General features: G+C 54.8%; 1 long non-coding RNA gene across 1 annotated transcript; it reads left to right on the top strand.

The window, feature by feature from the left end:
- Nucleotides 1-3,630: 3,630 nt before the first annotated feature.
- Nucleotides 3,631-8,981, top strand: LOC134561964 (uncharacterized). Its single transcript, XR_010083033.1, has 4 exons — nt 3,631-3,767; nt 7,681-8,000; nt 8,435-8,598; nt 8,765-8,981. It is a non-coding gene; the product is annotated as an uncharacterized LOC134561964 (long non-coding RNA).
- Nucleotides 8,982-9,740: the final 759 nt, after the last annotated feature.

The raw sequence follows: 9,740 nt of genomic DNA, 5'->3' as shown, positions 1-9,740 counted from the left end.
CACGGGGCACAAACTCTGCTCTAAAGCTCCAGGATGAATTCCTGCTGTGAGGTTATTCAATGTTGGCTCCAGTGGGGCTGCCCTGGGCCAGGACATGCACTGCTGGTCACAGCTCTCAGACTGAACAAATGCAAGCAGGAGCAAGGTTCTGCCACAGAATCCTGCTCCACGTGGGGACAGAGAGCTCAGGGAAATGCTGAAATCCCAGCCATGGCACTGGGGCTTCCAGGCAGTGGAGAAAAATCCCTGTCAAGCATTAGACAAATGCATTTGGAGGAGGAAAACAGCCCAAAGAGCAGGGTGTGCTGCACACGTGGCTTTGTGCAATACACAGAACAGAAAGGAGAAGGGGGTTTAATCACTGTCCCCTCAGCAAGGTGGTTTATGAATCCAGGACTGAAATCTGTGCTTCCACTCAGCTACAGTAACTGCAGTATTTGTGTTATCCTGCCCCAAACCCCTCCCAGATAATGAAGGACAAACAAAGCTGGATATGTCTGTGGATGAAATCAAACTTGCTAAATCACAACTCTCCTGGAGGGCCAAACTCTTCTGCTCCTAAAGTCATGACAGTGAGTTTATCTAGGACTTTAAACATGAGGGAACAATTTTTTGTTTGTTTAGAATTTTTTTTTTATTTTTTTTACACACAACAGGACCTACTCTTTGAATTTCCTAGAATGCAAGTGGCAAAGTATGTGTCAAATTTAGGTGTAAAACTGTGTCCCCTGCAGGGACACTTTCCACTAGACCAGGCTGCCCCAAACCTCATCCAGCCTGGCCTTGGACACTTGCAGGCATGGGCTTCTGGGATTCTGGGATTCTGGGATCCTGGGATCCTGGGATTCTGGGATCCTGGGATTCTGGGATCCTGGAATTCTGGGATTCTGGGATTCTGGGATTCTGTGACTGCCTGCTGGATCCTGCTGACTCCTGCCCCACACCTTGTTCTTTTCCTCACAGAGTTCAGGATTTACCTTCCCAAATTCCCTCACTTCCAGCCCATTTGTTCCTGGTTCTCCAACAGCTCCCCACTGGCACTGGCAGGGGGTGAGGCTGCCCAGTGCCAGTGTCCCCTGCTGCAATGGAATCTGATTTTCACTTTGGCTTTCTGGAGTGAAATATCAGCAACACTTAACTTTTGAAGCACAGAAAGGGACCACTGTGGTGAAATTAGCATTAAAATGATAAAAAAGTTCTTCTGCTCCAAGAAAACCACAACCTGCTAATTTACATATTAATAGCAAACTTAATGCTCAGGAAGATAAAAAATGCAATCTTTGGCCAGATGCAGAGAATTAATTACAGCAAGTGAAAGGATCCTATGAACAGCACAAAGCAAGCCCTGAATATTCTGGAAGAATGTTGTCGTCAGGTTTGGGCGTGTGTAGAGAAAGAGAGAATTGTTTTGTTGTTGCAGGGCTTCAGAGAGAGGCTGGAGAGATATTTAGGATGGGCTGTCCCTTTGAGACATGGTGCCAAAGCAGATAGAAAAGATAAAATGGAACTCAGAAGGCCACTAAACCCAACCCCTGGGCGTTTCTTTCTTTGTACTTCCTTCCCTTAACATGGAATATTAGTTCTCATCTTGGGAGTGTTACTGTTGACTGACATGAACTAAGATTTTTCTCATAGAATTCTAGGAACTACATTTGCCACCACATGAATTATGCAGGGAAACGTGGCAGCATCCAACCTCAATAAACAGATATTTTCAGCTCTCCTTCTCCTGTTCTACAGGGGGTCAAACCTCAGAGACAAATTAGTAACAACAGAATTTAGGGAAGATGTTGAAAGGCAGCAAAAAAAAACCACACCAAAAGAAAGACAACATAATTTCATAATTTTAGAAGTCCTCAGATGTACCTTAAAGGGAGGGGTGGATTGTCAGTCACTGGTCAGGGAAGTGAATGCTCAGTGAGGAGCCTGTGCTTGGTGATTCCTTCTGACCTTTGGGAGAGCTCCGTGTTTACAGCGCTTGGTGACCGCTGGCACAAGAGGTCCTGCAGAATGAGAGGAGATCTCAGGTGGGGGCTGCAGGGCTCTGTCCATCCCACACAAACAACCACACATCTCCAGGGCTCCTGGAGGTCCTGCAGAATGAGAGGAGATCTCAGGTGGGGGCTGCAGGGCTCTGTCCATCCCACACAAACAGCCACACATCTCCAGGGCTCCTGGAGGTCCTGCAGTCCGAGAGGAGATCTCAGGTGGGGGCTGCAGGGCTCTGTCCATCCCACACAAACAGCCACACATCTCCAGGGCTCCTGGAGGTCCTGCAGTCCAAGAGGAGATCTCAGGTGGGGGCTGAAGGGCTTTGTCCATCCCCACACAAACAGCCACACATCTCCAGGGCTCCTGGAGGTCCTGCAGTCCAAGAGGAGATCTCAGGTGGGGGCTGAAGGGCTTTGTCCATCCCCACACAAACAGCCACACATCTCCAGGGCTCCTGGCAGCTGAACTCCAGCTGGGGCTGGCGTGTCTGACCTTAGGAGATGAGCTGGTCCCAAGGAGAGCCTTTCCAGGCTCAGGAGCCTCTGACCTTCCCTCCTCAGGAGCGCACGGGAGCAGCCGGAGCGTCTCTGTGCCAGCTCTGCCCCCCTGGGCTGTGTCCCACCCTCAGGGCTTGTGGGGACGTTCTGGCTCCCCAGAAGGTTCAGTGGCTCTGGCCTGCAGTGCCCATGGAGCAGGGGAGCCCCAGAGCTGTGCAGGGCCCTGCTGGGAGCAGTTTGGGGTGGGCAGTGCTGCAGGCGGGGCAGGGAGCGCTTCCCCGGGCAGGGAGGGTGCCACCCCTGGGTGCACACAGCTTTTGGGTGCCACCCCTGGGGGCACACAGCTTTTGGGTGCCACCCCTGGGGGCACACAGCTTTTGGGTGTCACAGACACTGGGTGCACAGAGCTTTTGGGTGTCATCCCTGGGTGCACAGAGCTTTTGGGTGTCACACAGACACTGGGTGCACAGAGCTTTTGGGTGTCACACAGACACTGGGTGCACAGAGCTTTTGGGTGCCACCCCTGGGTGCACAGAGCTTTTGGGTGTCACACGGTCACTGGGGGCTGTGCTGGGCACAGGGAGGGGAAATCTCTGCTGCTGCCAGAGACAGGCAGTGGCAGCCAGCACTGCATCCCCTGCACACACCCCTCGGTCCCCAGACTCCATTTCCTGGTGATTTCCAGGTTCATCACTGCACTTTGCTGCTACAAGGGAGGAGCACAAGAGCTGGGAATGGAGTGAGGAGCTCTTGGAGACATCCTGGGCAGCAGCACAGACATCTGGAGACCTGCACAGTCCCTCTGCTCACCAGGGGCTCTGGAACCTCCTGGAATCCCAGAACATTTAGGCTGGCAAAGACCTCGAGGTCCATCGGTCCAGCCTGTGGGGCTCCGGGGTGTCCCAGTGAGAGCCCAGCGCTGAGCTCAGCCTGGCAAGGCCGGCCTTGCAGGCAGCACTCAGGCAGCAGCAGCACCCTGTGCCTCCAGCCCGGGGTTTGTGCTGCAGCTCCTGCTGGATCCCCGCTGGATGTGGCCGCGTGTGAGGCGATGTCCGCGGGCTCCGGGGGCATTTCCCACCCCCAGCACAGCTGCCCCCACTGGGAACCCCAAAGGCAGCGCAGGGCTCTGGCAGCCCCTCCTCCTGCCCAGGGGCTGCTGCTGACGGGCTCCTCCCCTCCGGCACCTGCGGGCAGGGAGCAGCTGAGCCCAGACCGAACCCCCAGCGGGGCGGGAGCGGGGCTAAGGCAGCTCCTGGGCTGCGGCTGCTGCAGGAATGGGTGAGTTTGTGCTTCCTCTGCTTGAACTGGCTTTTTGCACAAAGGTGTTGGATTTGTCACTGAACTTGCTGCTGTTCAAATGAAGAGAAATGTTTTTTAAAAGAAGGGGTGCTGAAGGGAACTGTGTGATGTGCCCGTGGATACACAGACAGTGTTTGGTTAAAATGGCACCTCATAAATCTCCTCTCACAGCAGGATTTGTTCTGGGCTGCAGGGAGGGGCTTTGAGGGGCAGCACCACCGGCACAGACCCAGCTGGGGCTGCCTCAGGTGCCCGGCGACAGAAAAGTAAAAGTTTACACAAAGTTAAACTCCCCACTGCTCAGGAGGTGACACAGGGAGTGAGGAGCCTTTTTGGAGGGACAGGCAAAGGATGAGATAAAAGTAAAAAGCCCAATGGTAAAATGAGCTCCCTCTTTCACGTTTAAAGGGCTGGGAGTGGAGGGCTGAGCTCTCAGGTGACCATTTGTGCTCTGCTTCTGTTCTGGTGCAGACAGCTGAGTTCAGGATAGCATTTTCTCTTTCCCCCTTAGCTGTTTTTAGAATGAGGCATTGGTTGTATTTACTGTATTTACTGAGAGCTTCAGTCCCCTCTGAGCCCTGGAATGGAGCAAACTCTGGCTGTACATGGCTTGTAAACCCTCCTGTCACAGCCCTTTCCCGAGACTCTTCTGCTCCTTGATGTGGCTAAAAACAGAATATTTGTGCTTTTGAATGCCTTTTGTTTGTCCTCATTGGCAGCTGGAACATTTCTGCAAGTGGCAACCAAATACAAGAAGCACTGACAGAAATTTCCAGCTGAAAATGTCCTTCCCTTCCCAGTGCAGTTCTCCTTTTCTCTGGCTCTTTGCTTCTCAGAGTGGTCAGGGAATGTCGAGTTAGTCTTGCTCAGGCTCTGGGGTTGGGCTCAGGAGAGCAGGGGGTGTCAGTGAGAGCATTTCCAGGGCAGGGACAGAGGGAAGGAGTCACTGAGGAGAGCAGGGGGTGTCAGTGAGAGCATTTCCAGGGCAGGGACAGAGGGAAGGAGTCACTGAGGAGAGCAGGGGGTGTCAGTGAGAGCATTTCCAGGGCAGGGACAGAGGGAAGGAGTCACTGAGGAGAGCAGGGGGTGTCAGTCAGAGCATTTCCACAGCACAGACAGAGGGAAGCAGTCGCTGCCCCGGGCTCAGCCCGGTGTTCAGGAGGATGCAGGGCTCCCCTGGACAGCTCTGGTGCCTGTCCTGAGCGCTGCTGGCAGTGACTCCGGAGGGCACGGCTGGGCCGGGCTGTGGCAGGGCTCACACTGCTCTGCAGCAGAGCTGGGACATTTCTGAACATAAACCCCTTTAGTCTGGATGCCCCCACACCTCAGGAGTGAGCACTGCCTGCATTTATTTGTCTCAAAGCCTGTCCGATTCCTCTCTCTGCTGTAATGGAATGTTTTGCTAAGCCATTGTTTTTACCATAAATATATTCCCTCAGCTGCATCTTTGCAGTGGATTATTTGCTCCAGAATCTTTTCTTTTCGTGTCAGAGATGGGTAAACATTTCAGAAGCAGGTTTTGAAATACCAGTTTGCTTCAGGAAACTTCTTATGAGCGAGTTTGGGAAGCCAGCACTAAATCACTGCCTGTCCCTCACAGTCTGGAAAGGATTGATACCAGGAGAATGAGGAGAAATCGGGTTAAGGAAACAGCAGGAGGAGGCTGTGTGATCAGGAGGGACTGGGGAGCTCTCTGCCTGTCCAATACACAACCAGCTGCAGTTGTTTTGTATTCCCGAGTTTCAGAGAAGGAAGGCAGGGAGGTGTTCCCACCCCGCAGCCCTCCCTGGTCACTTTGGGGCCAGAGGAGGATTGGAGTCTGTCCCCTTGCTCCTGGGGACTTGGGGGGGTTTCTCTGTGCTGGGAAGTGCCGAGGGCAGGCACGGAAACGCTGGGGCAGGGGCAGGGCTGGGCAGCTGTGAGGGACAGGGGTGAGGGACAGGGAGAGATTGGGGTGTGAGGGACGGGGAGGGCTTTGGGGTGTGAGGGACGGGGAGGGCTTTGGGGTGCCCTGTAAGGTACAAGGACCAACTTTGGGGTGCCCTGTAAAGGACAGGGAGCGCCTTTGGGGTGCCATACAAGAGACAGTCCATCGCCGCAGCCTGGCCTGGTACACGAAGGGATTTTGTTTGTGTCACTGGGCATACGAGTGATTTTACAGAGAATTTGGTGGCTGTGGGGCTGAGAGCCCACAGGGCAGCAGGAGCAGGGGATGGAGAGGTGGCAGAGTGCCTGGGCCCTCCAGGAATGGGTTAGAAAGGACAGCAGGTGTGTGATAGGTGTGAAAGAAGGGATGAGGAAAGGCCAAGGTACAGGCCAGGATAATGGCACAGTTTTTACAGGCCCTGATGGGAAAAAGTGCAGGGAGCCCCAGAACCACAGGGCAGGGGCAGCCTCCAGGACAGTGACTGGGAAGGAATCAATGTGCCCTTTGTAAAAAAGAACATAAAACTGGATTGTTGAGGGTGTCAGGTTCTGCTGTTTGACCAGGGCTCACCACACTGGAGCTCTTGCTGCACCAAGAAGTGTTTCCTGCTAGTCCTGGAACTTCTGTGTCTGATTTGAACTCTGTGCCAAAGGGGGAACAATCGTTCAGGTGTTCTTTTGCTCCGTGGGGAAGATGAGCAGGTGCCTTTGGTTCAGGCACTCCTGTGAATGTGTGTGTGGGAATTACCCCAGTGAGTGCAGCCACAGTGCCGCTGCCCATTCCCTTCAGACGCGCTGCCCTGGGCTGCCAGAGGCCAGGAGGAGCGGGGCATGAGCTGGCCTGGGCCCACTGCCTTGGTTTGTGCTTTTGCTAACAATATTCACTGCTTTGGGTTCTTTAACCCAGTTCAGGGCTCTGCACTGGCTGTGTGCAGCTGAACTGAAGGGCCACCACGAGCCAGGGGAGCTCTGCCTGCTCAGATCCTGCTGCTGAGGAGAAGAGAGGAACGAGGGTCCAGGCTGGGAGGGAGCTGTGGAGAGGCTGCTCTGCACCCCTGCCCCAGCCTGGCTCTGATGGGTGCTGTGGGCTGTGATCCCTGGAGCTGAGGGGGCAGAGCCCAGGGGCTGCTTGAGGGCACGGGGGAGACCTGAGGGGATTTGGGGCTCCTGAGGTCACTGCAGTCCCTGGTGGGGTTACCTGAGGTGATTTGGGGTTCCTGAGGTCACTGCAGTCCCTGGTGGGGTTACCTGAGGTAATTTGGGGTTCTTGAGGTCACTGCAGTCCCTGGTGGGGTTACCTGAGGTGATTTGGGGTTCCTGAGGTCACTGCAGTCCCTGGTGGGGTTACCTGAGGTAATTTGGGGTTACCTGAGGTAATTTGTGGTTACCTGAGGTGATTTGGGGTTCCTGAGGTCACTGCAGTCCCTGGTGGGGTTACCTGAGGTAATTTGGGGTTACCTGAGGTGATTTGGGGTTCCTGAGGTCACTGCAGTCCCTGGTGGGGGTTCCTGAGGTGATTTGGGGTTACCTGAGGTGATTTGGGGTTCCTGAGGTCACTGCAGTCCCTGGTGGGGGCTCCTGAGGTGATTTGGGGTTCCTGAGGTCACTGTAGTCCCTGGTGGGGTTACCTGAGGTAATTTGGGGTTACCTGAGGTAATTTAGGGTTACCTGAGGTGATTTGGGGTTCCTGAGGTCACTGCAGTCCCTGGTGGGGTTACCTGAGGGGATTTGGGGTTCCTGAGGTCACTGCAGTCCCTGGTGGGGGTTCCTGAGGGGATTTGGGGTTCCTGAGGTCACTGCAGTCCCTGGTGGGGTTACCTGAGGGACCCCTGGGCGGGTTCATATCTCAGGGGACAAGGAAAGGTGAAACCGAAGGTTTTGGGGAATCCTGTCCCCTCTCCACGAGCTGTTCAAACAGGTGAGGCAGTGCTCGCTCTCTCTCTCTGTCTCTGTCTCTCTCTTCCAGGACCCATCTCTGGTGACTCCCTCGGGGCTGTCCCCTGCTAATGGCCATCAGACCCTCTGCGTGAGCCATAAATGACATCATCCCCGGACACGCTCCGCCCAGGGGAGGAACCGGGCACTCCTGCCCGGTATCGCTGAGCCTCCGGCACCTGCAGCACCGTGCCTGCCGCATTCCCAGAGGAGAGGAGCTCCACGGTCACCACGGGACCTTCAGAGGAGGAGCAGAGCCTTCTGCAGGGTCACCTCTCCATCAGAACCACCCCCGAGGGCTGCAGCCACCTGAGCTGGACTGGTACCACGCCCTGACCGACAGGCTGCCAGGTTGTATCCTGACCCTGGCACTTTCAGCCAGGGCTTTCTGCCTTTATTTTCATTTTCCTATTGAATTGTGGTTCTGCTTGGGTTGCTTTCACACTGGTGCACGTTTTGGCTCCCAGTGTGAGGACAGTCCTGAGAGAATCAGAATTACAGTTCTGTGTCACGACCCCCCCTGTTCCCCACGGTGCTCCCTTGGCTCCCGTGCCTTGCTCTCTCTGTTTCTCTGCACAGGGGGAACTCCCTGCCTGCTGTAATGCTCTGCTGGGACCAGGGAATGGTTTGAAAATGGCTTTATTGTTTGTGGTGTCTGCTGCATGCCCAGGCAGGTGAACTGGAAAGAGGAACACCTATCACAGGAACCCATCCAGAGCCAGTTCTGTCTCGTGTACAGAACTCTGGATGGCACAGGAATGATAACAGGACTGATTCTCTTGAAGGGACCCCAGGAGGGGAGCAGCGTGTACCTGACCAGCATTGGAGGGGCCCTGCCTCTGGCCAGGGGGGGAGGACAGGGGCACTGGGATCTTTGTGTGGATCCTTGGCCTGGACCTCTGACCACAGAGATTTGGGCTCAGCTCTGGTGGACACTGAGGCCGTGCAGGTAGGTGGGAGTGGAGCCCCTTTGTGTTCCTGGGGGCAGGAGGAGCCCAGCAGCTGCAGGGGTTTAACTGGGACCAGGGGCAGGAACGCCCCACCGTGCCTGGCCCAGAGGCCCCGAGCACCCTAGGCCCAGGCTGTGCCAGAAATGGGCATTCCAAATTCCCCAGGGACACCGCTGGGCTCGTGGGGGAGCTGCTGTGGGGACAGAGGGCAGCAGACCCCTGCACACCCTGCCTGCCCTCTCAGCTGGGCCCGGTGCTGGGGCTGCTGGGAGCTGAGAACAGCAGGGACACAGGTACACAATTCTCAGAACAGGAATGTGCTGAACAACACCTCAACAACGACAAAGTGCTGCGCTTTTTTTTTTTTTCTTGATGAAAACAAAATAAAAACCTAAACAAGACTTGTCTCAGCGTGTCTCTGTGTTTCCCACCCAGGAGATGATTTGGGCACTGGGCAGCCCAGGGGAGCTCAGCAGGGCTCCGGGGCAGCCCCCCAGGGCAGTGCCCGAGTCCAGTGGGGAATGGGAGTGAGCACGGCCTGCCAGGGCCTGAGGGGGGTCAGGGCACCACGGAGGGCGGCAGAGAGGGTTTCACACTAGTGCAGGGTCATCTGAGGCCCTCATCAGGGGTAATCTAGGTCACAGGGGTCATTTGAAGGTAATTTTGGGGTTACTCTAGGTCACAGGGGTCATTTGAAGGTCATTTTGGGGTTACTCTAGGTCATAGGGGTTACTTTAGGTCATTTGAGAGTTTTTTGATTTTCAAGGGGTTACTTTAGGTCATTTGAAACCCTGATTTGGGGTCATTTGAAGGTCATTTTGGGGTCACTCTAGGTCACAGGGGTCATTTGAAGGTCATTTTGGGGTTACTCTAGGTCATAGGGGTTATTTCAGGTCATAGGGGTTACTTTAGGTCATTTGAGAATTTTTCGATTTTCGAGGGGTTACTTTAGGTCATTTGAAACCCCGATTTGGGGTCATTTGAAGGTCATTTTGGGGTCACTCTAGGTCACAGGGGTCATTTGAAGGTCATTTTGGGGTTACTCTAGGTCACAGGGGTCATTTGAAGGTCACTAGTGGGGTCACTCTCGGTCTCAGGGGTTACCCGAGGCCATTTGAGCCTTTTCAGGTTGTTCTGGGGT

The sequence above is a fragment of the Prinia subflava genome, chromosome 25 (genome assembly GCF_021018805.1).
Source record: "Prinia subflava isolate CZ2003 ecotype Zambia chromosome 25, Cam_Psub_1.2, whole genome shotgun sequence".
Taxonomy (NCBI): Eukaryota; Metazoa; Chordata; class Aves; order Passeriformes; family Cisticolidae; genus Prinia; species Prinia subflava.
The sequence above is the reverse complement of the archived record's forward strand: the minus strand, read 5'-3'. Positions and strand labels throughout refer to the sequence as shown.